The sequence below is a fragment of the Neovison vison genome, chromosome 3, assembly GCF_020171115.1.
Source record: "Neovison vison isolate M4711 chromosome 3, ASM_NN_V1, whole genome shotgun sequence".
In the NCBI taxonomy this organism is placed as follows: domain Eukaryota; kingdom Metazoa; phylum Chordata; class Mammalia; order Carnivora; family Mustelidae; genus Neogale; species Neogale vison.
The window spans coordinates 21,334,395-21,348,304 of record NC_058093.1 but is presented as its reverse complement, the minus strand read 5'-3'; the positions used below and the strand labels follow the sequence as shown (position 1 = coordinate 21,348,304).

General features: G+C 41.0%; 1 long non-coding RNA gene across 1 annotated transcript in view; it reads right to left on the bottom strand.

Annotated features, from left to right (window-relative positions):
- Nucleotides 1-12,610: 12,610 nt before the first annotated feature.
- Nucleotides 12,611-13,910, bottom strand: part of LOC122902264 — a 107,396-nt gene continuing 106,096 nt past the window's right edge. The window contains exon 7 of the long non-coding RNA XR_006383786.1: nucleotides 12,611-12,670. This is a non-coding gene — a long non-coding RNA (uncharacterized LOC122902264). The remainder of the gene's footprint in view (nucleotides 12,671-13,910) is intronic.

Sequence of the window (13,910 nt, the reverse complement as noted above, 5' to 3'; positions counted from 1 at the left end):
TGTGTCATGTTCTTTCTATTTGCTCTGTTTTAAACTTGAGAAATATTTCCCTTTTATGGTAGATGGGGGCTTTTTCCCTATACTCTTATTCCCTGGGGTTTGTTTCCGACTTTTTCTTCACTGTTTTGTCAAATAAGATTTGCATTACTTTCTGAAAAGTTTTTAGAGGGAAATATTTTTAAATCTGATTATGATGGAGTCCGGATCCAAACAAAGCAGTATGTTAACCATCTTATACATACGAGAATCCACCCTGTGGTTAATAACTATAGGCCTACTTCTAGAAATTTCCCTGTTGACCAATTCTGAAAGGAACTTTGAATAGAAGAAGACATTAAATAAGGCATAATTATAAAATGTATATTCAGAGGTTGGAGAGTTCTGCTGAATCACCTGACAGGACTTCATACAACTGTGCCCACGCCACAGCAGTGTGGTGTCACTTAGGACAACAGAGATTTGCCAAAGTATAAAATACTTCTTTTCATCCCTGAATTAGATTTTGTCCTCTGGCACATAGGATGAAAATGCCCTTCATACCCCTAGTCTGCTGTCTGAATGACTCATAATAGTAAGGATAAAAGCGCAGTTATGTTTATTTCACTCCTTTGAATGAACAAATCTATAGATGGTGGTAATCACAACTTTAGATGCGGGCAATGAGGCATGGAGAGGACAGTGCCTCACCGAGGCGTCCCAGAAACTGTAAAGTGATGCCTGGCGCGTTCGCACTAACTTACCACAGGATCGCATTGCAGTGCGGAAGGCCAGCCAGTGCTGTTGGCTTTACCACTCCCTGGCTCATCCTCCAAATAGGAGGAAAACACTGACTAGCACATTAAATTGCACACTTGTGAGCTCATGCACAAATAAACTTGAAGAACTAATTCGTCCCTTGTGACTTAACCCACTATAGTTTGATTTATTTTTTCCTAACTTTACATTAGAAAAGAACTTTGCATGTCTCCTCTGTATACTCTCTGAATAGAATAAGAATTTTCTTCTGTTCTTTTTCCCTAGATCGTTCCCACTGTGGACGCCATGTCATTAAAATTTTCATGTATTCTCTGTAAGCATCACTGAAACAGAAAAACCTGCAAGTCAGTCCCCTAATAATTTGCTTTCTTATTCTATTTCCCATCCACACTCGCCCTTTTCCTTCCAAAGCTGAGGGTCAATTAACAAAGCAAGAGAACACTGGCTTTTTTTTTTTTACAACAGAGGACATATTGGCTTCATTGGTCCCATTATGTAAACGATTGAAACACCATTTTCCAGAAACCCGGTGCTTGTGCATCCTCAGGGACTCACCTGACAATTTCCTGAGTAATGGGAGAAAGCAGCAAACACAATAAACCAGGAGGTGAAATAATGAGGATAGAAAAATGGATCTTAGCAGGACCACTGCTCATAGTCACCCAGTTTAATTTCACATTTCAACATTATGTTAACTTCTCAGGCACGTGCAAATGACAACCATGGTGACATTAAATCTGCAGCTAATGTTCTATCTACAAATACATGTTCAAGAAAGCATTTGTGAGGCATTTAGTCATTACGCAGGGAAAGGCAGGACTCTTGACATCATTTTATAAAGTAGTGTCACAGTTGCCTAGTTTCTCTTCTCTGATGGAGATGGGGTATTAAGAAAGGCATCTGTAGCCCCCAAAATACTGATGGGACTAGCTGTGAAAGTTGATGGTTAATACCAATCTCTCAGGATTTAGCACTGAGGGATTAACATGGGTACCTCCTTGCTGGCATAATTCAAACTGGTAGCGCTGTTGATACACTACAAACATGCCATTTCATTTAAACTTGGAATGAGCAATGCTTTAAAACTGTCATACCCCCAAATGCATTAAATGCCTCTGTCTGCATGCAAAGTCCCTGGCAGGGGCATTCTGTGTGCCTAGGAGACATCCCTACTCTGAAGACTCAGTCTGGTTAGAAAGAAGGAGACAAGCAATTACAAGGAAATGTATTCAAATATTCCTGCTCATCCCGAACTACTCTTTCTTGTTCCACCAATTTCAAGAATAACCAGGTCTTTCGTGTGAACCATGTGTCTGGTTATTTGGAGATACTGGAGTTGATAATCCTACAGGGGAGAAGACACTTGAAAAGCCACTCGGGCAGTCCAGAAACACTCCTAGTTCTTTCATTTGGATCACCCTGATGATGGGTGGGGTGGAGGGAAATTTGAGGACATAAAGTCATCTGCCCCCCAAAAAATTACTTTCACTCAGCTGACTTAAAAACTCCCGCATTATTAATGACTTAGATTAGATCTGTGTCCTTCCAGAATCCAGTTAAAATGCAAAAACGTTCAAAAAGGAAGTTCTTCGACCTATTAGTCATTAGTACCTTAGTACTAGGTTCATGACCTGTGCAGCAATTAAATTGAAGAACTTCAAACAATATTAATTATGCTATTAATATATGCTAGGTCCAGCTAGCTAGGATTTGAAAGCTAAGATGAAACCTGCTCACAAAAGACAGCTTAAGCCTGGAGATAAATATAAAAAAGTAATTTCAACATAAGGAACCTCACCAGGACTGCCTTTCCGTGAGTGATGGGGGTGGGGGTGTGCAGATAGGGAAGTAGAAGTATAGGAGAGTCAGGGAAACTTGTTTAAAATTAATTAATTAATTAATTGAGGTCAGGGCTTTTTAACCACATAGGCATATAAATCACCCAGGGATCTTTTTAAAATGATTCCAAAGTGGCCCTCTGATGGGGCCAGAGATCCTGAAGTTTTAACAAGTTCGGACACAACAGCCCTACGGCTGTCCACAGAGGCTACTTTGTGTACAGCAGACCCAGATAGTCCAGCATGGAATCCCAAGTCAGGAAAGAAGGAAGGTCAAGAGCTGGCTGCAGAGTTGAAAGAACTACCATGTGTCAACCAAAGAGCCCAAGTACCAGCAGCAAGAGTGCGAAAGGACTGGAATGATTGGAATCTGATTTCTGATGTGATGAAACGCCACATAATATCCAGGCAATAAGGTCTGGGGGTTGATAAGTCCCCCAATAATGGGTCCATGATTAAAGGAGCGAGACTGATACAAAGCGAAGGTCAAGCAAAGCTTTATTTCACTCCAAGCAGCAAGAATCAAACGGAACATTCGGGGCCGCGCCTCTTACAGAGAGGGCGCCCTCTCTCTGCTTCACAGACTAGCTTTTAAGGGCAAAGGCCATGCACAGGTGGCCAATGAGATTGTAACACGCAGAGGAAAACTCCAGTCATGTTAGGTCACACATAAGTGACCAACTGAATTACAATTTACCCTATAGTAGACATTTGACCTAGTCTATCACCTTGGTCAGAATTGGTGCCCAAAAGGCTCCCAAAGGGTGGGGCTCACACTCCTTGGTAGCTAGGGAGATAGTATGCAACCCCCCACTGATCAGACGTCTCCACCTGGCCTGACCCACCCTTGTATCTGGGCTTTGTTGCCTGGGGCTATTTTCTGGAACTTGTTTTTAAGTAAGTCCCCTGGGGGAAGGGGAGCAGGACAGTTTAAGGGTTAAACAACAAGGTTTTTGTTTAACAGATGGATGGAAGCTCTCTGGCTAAATAGGTCCTTACAGGGGTGATTAGTTTTCTGTGACGGTTATCACAACAGATGAAAGAAGCAGACTTAGAACAAATATGTGTTTATAATTTTATTGGGAAAATTGCCAAAAATTGGGTGTCTTTCCATTCTAGAGTCGTAGGCTTCTAATGGAATCATATGGAAGGCATCTATACTAAACAATTAATTTGAGTTATCTGGAACCATCAAGGCTTGTATGAGGAAAATGAGACCCCTCTGCCCTTTGTTTAGAACTTAAAAGGAGCCATAATTGCCAACATTTTGAAAGTGTCTGAAAAGCAGAAGCAGATCTTCACATTCCTTTTCCTTTTTTTTTTTTTTTTTTCTGAGCCTGTTCTGAGTAGTTAAATAAAGGCATTGTTTGCCTTTATTTGCCATCATCTCCGTCATTTGCCATGTTTCCTAAATGAGAATTTCATAAAATGATACGGGTCTATAGTGCCTCAGGGGCCATTTACTGAGGGACACTTCAGAGCAAAAGAGTAGGGCTGATCTAGGAAGCTTAGAAACATCATTAGAAATGAGAAATACACATTAGTTCTCAATTCCTAAGCTGAAAGTTTGATTCGAGTGGCTCTGGTCATAGACTCCTGCTTTCTGGGTGTTTCCTGGCTGTTCTGTACTAGAAACTGATCCAAGTTTAGGTAACTCACATTACCAGTGTATTTCCTACCACTTATCACGGAGAATGTTTATTTTATTTTTTACAAGTTCTCACCTGCCCAGGTAAAGCTGAGTTCCATTCTATTGAAATGTACTAAGAGTCTCTGTAGGTCTGGCTTTGAGGGCCTTTTCGTTTCCTTGAAAAGGCCAATTTATCAGCTTTTCGCCCTCTCCCTCCTTCAAGTTGCCCCTTCAGTTGAATATCTTAATTCCGTTAATGATGTAATCTGGCTACTTAAGCCAAAAAAGGTGAATTAACATTCTCAGTTTGTTGGTTCTCAAAATGCAGTCTCCAGATCAGTACCAAAGCAGTGTTACCCAAAACTTGTTGGAAATGCACATTCTAGGGCCCAACCAAGACCTACTAAGTCAGGACCTCTTGTGATGGGACCCAGCCATCTGCTTTAATAGCCCCCAGTAATTCTGGTCACAGTCAAGTTTGAGAACCAAAACAGGTTAACATTACAAGTTCCATAGACGTTTAATTTACAATTTAGAGTTTTGGATTTGCTGTGTTCTTGTTGTATTTTAGCGCGCGCACACACACACAGACACACAGACACACACACACACACACACACACATTATTATTTCATAAGCCCATGAAATATTCCTAGGGCCAAGGCATTATGTATTTCCTAGTGGACAAAATGATGCCATTCTGGTTTATTACTGCCATAAAGATGTTCTGGGAACAATAGGTACAGGGCAATCATCTTGCAGCTAGAAGAGGAGGCACTGTGATTAAAATATTTACTGAAATAATGTGTTTAGATATATGTCTTCCCCCACCACACCCTCAACTTCTTCTTGCAAGAAGGGGCCCTATCCAAGTTCTGGATCCACTGTGTATATACAGTGTGTAGCGTACACAGAGCACTCAGAAAATGTGTGTTCAATGCAAAACTGAAATATGGTTTGACCAGCTAAAGAACTGAGCTTAGAAACCTTTACTTAGGGGTTCCTGGGTGGCTCAGTGGGTTAAGCCTCTGCCTTCAGCTCAGGTCATGATCCCAGTGTGATGCCTTCATCAGTTTCTTCCCCTCTCTCTGCCTGCCTCTCGGCCTACTTGTGATCTCTTTCTTTGTCAAATAAATAAATAAAAATCTTTTAAAAAATAAAAAAAAAAAAACATTTACTTAGATTTATTAATGCTGATTAATAAGTTCTGGTTCATTAAATGCAGATTAATTACATTTATTAATGCTGATTAATTTTATGTTTAGCTTAGTTCTATTTTCTATTTGTTGAGTACAGCTTTGCTTGGTTGGTTTAATTAACAGTAACCATCTAGTTAGTAATACCTGAGCATTACTGAGTTGGGAACAATGGTAACAAGTTGATGACAATGAAAAACAGGTTTTGTCCAGCAGATGTCAGTAGAGCTCAGTTTAATAATTCCAATTGTTAACTTGAAAAATTAATGAGAGGAAAACACTTGCAGCCAGAATAGCACTTCTTTATTGACATTTAAGAAATGGCGTCTACGTCAAAAACTTCTTACAACAACTCAGCCATATTGGAAATGCTGTAAGTATTGACTTCAAAACAACTGTGACTCCAAAACGAACATGGCCTCAATGGTAAATTTCTTCCACTTCAAAGTTCCAAGTATTTTTAGCCGGGTATCAGGTTATTGCTAACTAGAGCCAAAATCATGAGAGAAGAGAGGAGTGTAAGTTTGAATAAGAATCCAAGCGCGGATTATGATGCTGGGCGAGCCTGTTTTCTGAAGACCAGAACTCGATCTCACTGCACCAAATACTTAGACTTCTTTCCGGAGAGTAATACTTAACGATACTTTTACGCTTTTAGAAATAGAAAGACCTTTCCAAGTCTGTACATTTAAAAGCACAGCAGGCAAGGTAAAAACAGAGCCCAAGGTGCTGTCTGTGTGTGTGTTATCGAAGGAAAATTCAGTTCAAATTCACCAAACCCGAAGTGTTTTGAAAGAGACTGATGCAGGGCGCCTGGGTGGCTCAGTTGGCTGAGCATCTGCCTTCAGCTCAGGTCATGATCCAGGGTCCTGGGCTCAAGTCTCCCTGGGATCAAGTCAGTGGGGAGCCTGCTTCTCCCTCTGCCCCTCCCGGCCATTCCTGGTCTTTCTCTTTCCCTCCCTTCCTCTCAATCTCTCTCTCTCTCTTTCAAAAAATAATTAAAAGAGAAAAGAAAGAGACTGATGAAGGCATCACACTGGAAATATTATAATTATCATCAGTATCATTAGGCTTTTCCTAGCTCCGAATGTCTAATTTGTTTATGTGTAAGAAAAGTCTGCTCTTTCTGGTAAGCCTGAAAAGGCACATCCATCCCCAGTAACTTCGTCCTGGAATCAGGCCCTGTGACCTTTTGCCTAGGACCCTCCCACGGGGCTCCAACGTTCTCCACACTGTAGCCACACCTTCCTTTCATTGCCTTGAGCACAGATTGTGAAATCCGACCCAAGGACCTCAGAGGTCACAGATTCAAGGCCTCCACGCACCCCAGGGTAGGGAGGAAGATGAGCAGAGCAGTGGGTTGAGCGGCCTGCAGACTGCAGCCAGGGCGGCCCTTGCACTTGAGAGTACATGTTCCCCTTTTATTGGCGCATTCCCAGCTAGAAGTGAATGAAATGACTCCTTTGCGAGCGCACGCACACGCGCGCGCACATACACACACACACACACACACACACACACACACTCTCCCAACCTCAGGGCTCTGCCTCAATCTTCTTCATTATCCCCCTTTCCTGCTCCCACCCACTGTCCTAGGGGGCCTCACACCACGCTGAGTCCCTGGGGTACCATTCACGAGGGATAGGTATTTTATAAAATCACTTTCCCCTGCAGCAGCCCATTACTGTTCTTTTAAAATTACCATATCTTAATGGGGAGAAAGGAAGTTTATATTCTCAGCAACATTACAGGATAAAAAAAGACAAGAAGAGAGGGACTTTTATTAATAACTTTGCTGGAAAGTAGCAAGGCAACATCTGGAATACTTATTACCCATTTGGCATGCTGTTCATCTCCATGATAAGATTCAACATGACAAGCTCTGTCAAAAGGAAATAGGCTCCATCTAGTTAAATTAGAATGATTAGGGTCATTTAGACAGAGGAAGTTTAATTTGTATGGATCTAGAAATTTTATACAAACTGGAATACCTAAGTATTTAATCTTCCCTGAAGCTCAATTTAAAATTGAAAGCGACTATTGCATAGATCTATAATGAGATGAGACATACTAGAAATTAATTTAACTATTACTGCCCTGTGAGCATGTAATCCAAGAACTCAAAGAATGTTTCACTCGCAGTTTGTACAGTAATAGAAGAAAATATTCTGCTACAACTTTTTATCTGTTCTATTGTTTTATCAACTCTTCAACAGGAAACTTGAGCACCCAGAGTGGACTTGAATTTTCTGTACTGCCTTTTAAAAATTCTCCTGCCAGATTTTTGCTACAAAGTAAATGTCAACAAAATTCAATCCTAACTTAACTCTCTACAACGAGGGTGCTTAACCTTTCTGGTCCCTTGGACTCTTAACAACTGTTGCAGGCTATGGATCCCTTCTAAGAATAATGTTTCAAATATATAAAATAAAATACTTGGGATTTTCGTTTTCAGTATGCAAATAACATTTCAATATGTAAGATGACAAAGGAAATCCACTGTATTGAAATACAGACACCAAAGTAGTTCTAAATGTGATGAGTATATGTGATTCATTATCAACACATCTTATAAAATCTTGTGCTATATCCATTATTAGTTTGAAGTAATGATGAATAGAAAAACTGCTAGCATGTGAAATAAAAATATGGGTGATTCCCAGTAATGATAAAGTCTCAGGTAGCGCAAATACAGCAGTGTTCATTGTTTACCTTAATAACTGAGGGAAATGTTTCAGTTAAACCTGGTAAAAATTAATACTTGAGGGGCGCCTGGGTGGCTCAGTGGGTTAAAGCTTCTGCCTTTGGCTCAGGTCATGATCTCAGGGTCTTGGAATCGAGCCCTGCATCGGGCTCTCTGCTCAGCAGGGAACCTGCTTCCTCCTCTCTCTCTCTCTCTCTGCCTGCCTCTCTGTCTACTTGTAATCTCTGTAGGTCAAATAAATAAATAAAATCTTGAAAAAAAATTAATACGTGATTGCTTTCCACCCATGTTTGTAGACCACCAAATCTATTTAACAACCACCAAGGGTTGGTTAAGAACTCTGATTCTGTGGTTAAGCAGATGTGTAGAGTGCCATTAGGACAAAGGGAGGGGGCAGGGATCAGTAATACCTGGCCAGCACTGACAGCAAAAACTGAATGCAAAGGGGGGGGGGGCAATTCTTTAGGTAGCTAATTAACAGCCTGCAGATATGACGGCTGAACTACCCATCTCTATCATAGCAGAATCACCGAATCTCCACTTTACGCCATGTTTCCAGACCACATAGGCCCACCCAGACTTAAGAGAGGACACTGATTGTAATTACCTGGTTTAAAGAACTGATCGGAGCCCCAGCTCATTTGGCTAATTCTGTAACAGGTGTACTCTCTTAGTTAAAATACCCTTTTCCCCTGCAGTGTAACAGTAAGAATCTTGAAGTGTTCTCATAAGCTCTGTATTACTTTCTTTAAAGAGCTCAATGCCTTCCTTGAAAAGGTCAACACTGTTTATTCAGTGCCCATTTGATGCTCAAGGGCTGGGTGCTGAGCCAAAATTGACTAAAGTGTTGGCACTGCCCTGCCTTTAGAAAATTCATAAACGACTGGGCGAATCAAATGAGTAAACAACTAAATCCCATACCCAGTTGTAGTTCTCGTGGTCAGTGCCACCGAGTGGTACTGGACCACAGAAGCGACACATTGCTTCTGAGGCTGGAGGAACATGAGAGCCAGAGAAGGGGAGTCAGGATGGTTGTCTGCAACATGTACAAAAATGGTGACAAGGAGAAATGGGAAGACCGGTCACGGGGATTAGTCTATCTCGGGGTCTTACAGACTTGCGTAAAGGGCAGTCACATTTGAGGAAAGGTTATAGCGAAGTGGGGGTTGAGGTCATAACTGCAAAGACATAAATGTCACAGGGTCTTGGGTTTCTTGTTAAACAGTCTGGACTTGACCTCTTGGGTTGGTGTTATCTGAACCAGCCTCATCAGCATCGCTTGGGAGCCTGTTGGAAATGTACCTTCTCCAACCCCATCCCAGACCTACTGCCTCTGAAATCTGAGGGTAGAACCTACTCTTCCATATTTTAACAAGCCCTCCAGCCAATTCTGATTCCCACTGAAGTTTGAGAAGCACTGCGGTCTACATTAGGGAGCCATATCACTAACAATAAGTTAAAAAAACACACACACACAAATGTAGGGGAAAATGAAACAAGATGGGACTGGGGAGCGAGACAAACCATTAGAGACTCTTAATCTTAGGAAACAAACAGAGGATTGCTGGTGGGTGTGGGAAGGGGGGTGTAAGGTAGCTAGGTCATGGACCTTGGGAACGTATGTGCTATGGTGAGTGCTGTGAATTGTGTAAGACTGATGATTCATAGACCTGTACCCCTGAGGCAAATAATACATTATATGTTAATTTTTTTTAAATGTAGGGGGAAAAAAGCAATCCTCTTCTATTGTCATAGTAAATGATACAGCAAGATTTGCAAATGAAAGATTCCTTATTGATTCACATGGAAGATAAATTGGATGAAAGAAAAGGCTAGGGGCAGGCAGGCCATTCAAGTCCTGTCCCAGGGAAGCCCAGGAAAGATCAGAACCCAAGCAGTGAAGATGAACAGAGGAAACAGCCTTGTGGGAGGTGGGGGCCAGATAGAAGTGGGTGAGGAGGAAAGGAAAATGTCAACGGCGACCTATTTCTTTAGCAACTTCCTGGAAAGTCTTGCTTGGAAGTCCTCATGGTGCACCTGGCCTTTGATAGCGTGGCCAGAACTCACCTGCCGGGTTCTTTGACCACTGCTATTAAAAAGGGAACATACAGTCCTACTCTTCATGATGGATGATGTATGTATTTGAGTGGCTTTAGGAAAGAGCCTATGTGAGAGCCAGAATATTAGGAACAAAGAAAAGAACACAGGAATCTAAAAGACCTGATGTTGGATTTCTTGTGGAAGAGATCGATTCCAGGGCTGGGGAAAGGGAAATATAAGATGAACTTGAAACACCTTGTGGTGCCACAACATAAGGAAATACTTGCTGAAAGGTGGAAGGAAGGTGGAAATGACACAGGAGCCAATCTAAGAAGCTCCTAAGGGCCACTATGAAAACAATTTAGAAATAAAATAAGTAATAGGACTGGATCATGGCCCAGGAACACACCACTTCTATAGTATACTGGGAAAAAGTACATAGCCTCAATCTAATCATGAGGAAACACCAGACAACTATCATATTGAAAAACATTCTTCAAAATGCCTGAGCAGAGCTCTTCAGAAGTCAGGACAGAGCCAGAATGACTGTCACAAATGAGGAAGGGCTAAGGAGACAGACGGGACAACCAGTGCCGTGTGGGAGCTGGAAATGGATCCTAAAACAGAATAAACCCAATGGATATTGGGTATTAGGGTAGGTAGGTGAAGAATATAGGGTGCTCTATATACTTTTTAAAAAAAATTTATTTATACTATTTTTATTTATTTATACTACTCTATATACTATTTTTGTAATCTTTCTGGAAGTCTAAATTTACTTCAAAATTAATTTTTTTTTTTCAAAATTAAATTTTAAAATAAAGTAGGTAACAGTCATCATTTGAATCCTTTTGCTGGCCTGTGAAACTGTTCCATGTAAATGACCACTACCAGGCAGCTCTTTTTTGGGGGGATTTCTAATGGCTACAATCCACTGTCGTTTTCTTGAGCCTGAGAACATTACCTTATGTGTCTTGATTCTCTCAAGAACTTGGGGAACTTAGAAACAGATATCCCCTGAAGTTTCATGAAGCTTAAACTTTGGGGATATTTACTTTCATATGCTCCATTGAACACTAGAAGTTGCTGGGAGCTGTGGAATGTTCTAGTTAGGTAAAGAAATTAGACGCATTTCTATGTAAGCAATTCCGATAAATTGCCTAAAGGGAGCTTGAAGGAAAAGTACTAAATCTGTAAGCCTCAGTACCTGGTTATGATTGCTTTTCTCATTCCAAATAAATACTCAGTTTTGCACCTAAGGTTGTATTTGTAATCCCGTTTTTGTAAACATGGTGCCCCAAATAATGTAAGATTTGGTACCAAAGAACCTGGATACACTTCCTGTAAATAGCACAGGTGCTCAATAAACATTTCAAGTAAATTATCAGAAAAATCATCTACACTTCTGTAAAATAGAATTAATAATACTGATCAGCCAACAGAGTTGGAAAGGGATAATATTGCGAAGATTCTTATATAATAATTCCCTCTACAGCACCTTTAATCTTTTTAAAAGCTACATTTACATTTATAGTCATAACATTTACATGTTCGCACTTTCAAAATCCAAAGAGATCTTCAAACATTTCCTTTTGTAAGTGAGTGAACAGTCAGTCCCAAAGTGGTTAAGGAATTCAAGGACACACAGCTGGCAGCAGATGATGGAGGGAAGTGGGAAGGGGGCAGGCACAAGCCTGCTGATTTGGGGGCAGGTCAGGGGGGGTTGGTGGGATTTCTATACTGCCCTAAATCAAAGTCTTCTAATTTTTTTTTCTGACTGGTAACTACAACAAAAGATAGTTTTGCCCCGTTTCTATAACTTCTACAGTCACACTGCAATTTTAGTAGGCAATTAACTACTGTACTAAGCTAGGTACGCTAAGCGAGCCTTGTACACATTAACAAGCTCTACTCAAAACTCTAATGTCTAAGCGACCATGTGCCTGTATGAAAAGAATAAAGCAAAAAAATATAAGGCAAGAGTTGGGGTTGGGCTGGGCTGGGGTTACAGGACTATTTCTTAGAAGCGGGGAAATCTCTCCCAGGCAGTATGTGCTCTTGGGAACACTTGATGCCTACAGACTTCTGCCGTGACTGCACTCTGCCACCATTTCACAAGGACTCCAAGCTGAAACTAAATCCACTGTTAGTTCATCCCTCATCAGTCTGGAGCCAAGCCTAGAAATAGTTCACTGCTTCTTAATGGCATTTGGGGTGGGAGCAAATGTTCTACGCTGCGGCGCCTGTTGGCTCTAATCAGATAAATTAAGGAGTTGAGCATGTTTCCACCATTTGGTTTAGTTTTATTTTAGTCCCCAAGTCCCTTTGCTCCCATTTTAAGGCCCGGCACTGTCTCACTGGTGAAGCCCAAGCTGCCATATCGCTGAGCGAAGCTTCCTCAAGTGGAAACGCCACATACCATACCCGTCCAGCAAACCAGTTGTCCAACTGTCCCATAACATCGCAGAGGCCGTCTCCTCGTCTTGGCGGGCTTAAAATCCTCTCCCTTCAAAAATAAATTAATGAAGTCTTTCAAAGAGTCCACTAGGTGACTGTGTAGAGTTAAAAGGGTCTTTTTCAAGATCGGATTGAAAAGTGAGCACATAGACTCTGTTTCTAGAGACAGCCTAGGGTGTAGAGTTAGAGAGTAAGATTTCATCGCGTCTTTGAAGAGAGCTAGTACTCAAATCACAAATTTTCTTACACCGCGGTAGTAGTTGAATCATAACCTTGCTGATATTCTACTGGTTGGTTTGTTTGTTTGTTTGTTTTTTTATATGTACTGTTTTTTGACCTACAAAACCACAGTTTCCTAGGGTTCACATAAATATTTATTTATATCTCCAGCTAATTGGTTCATCTCTCTCCTTTTACTTCTCTGTGTAGATATCTCTTGGAATTCCTAACAGCAAAAGAAATTCTATAGCCACAATAACCTGCAAATGGCATTGTTCTGGCGTCAGTAAGACTCTTCTCCTACAGTATAGCGACAGGAAACGGCTCCTCTCTGCAAGCTCATATATTACCCACAAAAACATAAATAACATATAGGCAGATGAATAACGAGTAAAAAGAGGCAATTCCAATTACTGTTGGCTTTCTCCTCCCCACTTCCTGTCTGCCTCACTAGCTGTAAATTGCAAATGAGTGCTGTTGACTGGAGAAAATCCAGGCCAACCAAGGTTTTTCACCAATGATATGTCCATCTTTTATTGTGTAGATGAGAAGTTTGCACTGGAATAGCGTTTCCGTTTCTGGCAGAAGATTTGAACCCTGGTTCTTATGCTTATAAATTGTGTGATTTGGGGCAAATTATTTAGCATTTCTGGGTCTTTCAATTCCCCAAGGGTAAAATGGTGTCCTGTGATCCTGCTCTGCACTACTATAGAGTGGTTGTGAGGGTCCCATAGGATAACATATGTAAAGTACAAAAAAATAAAACAAAAAAAAACCTAGCAAGACACTTGACTTCCAGGCGCCTAAGTAAGTACTCAGTAAATCATACTTATTTATTTATTTATTTATTTACTTACTTACTTACTTATTTACTCATTTATTTTGGACAGCAAGGTGTTACAGATGTAACCGGTTATTTATCACTTCTGGAAGAAAGGAGGAAGAAGAAGAGCTGGGCTGGGACGTGCTTGTTCTTTTACGCGATATTATCCTACTACCTTGCAGTTTGCTCCTTACCCCCGCTAACATTCTCACTGTCCTTGGAGTCCTAGCAAGAAATCGCCAATCCC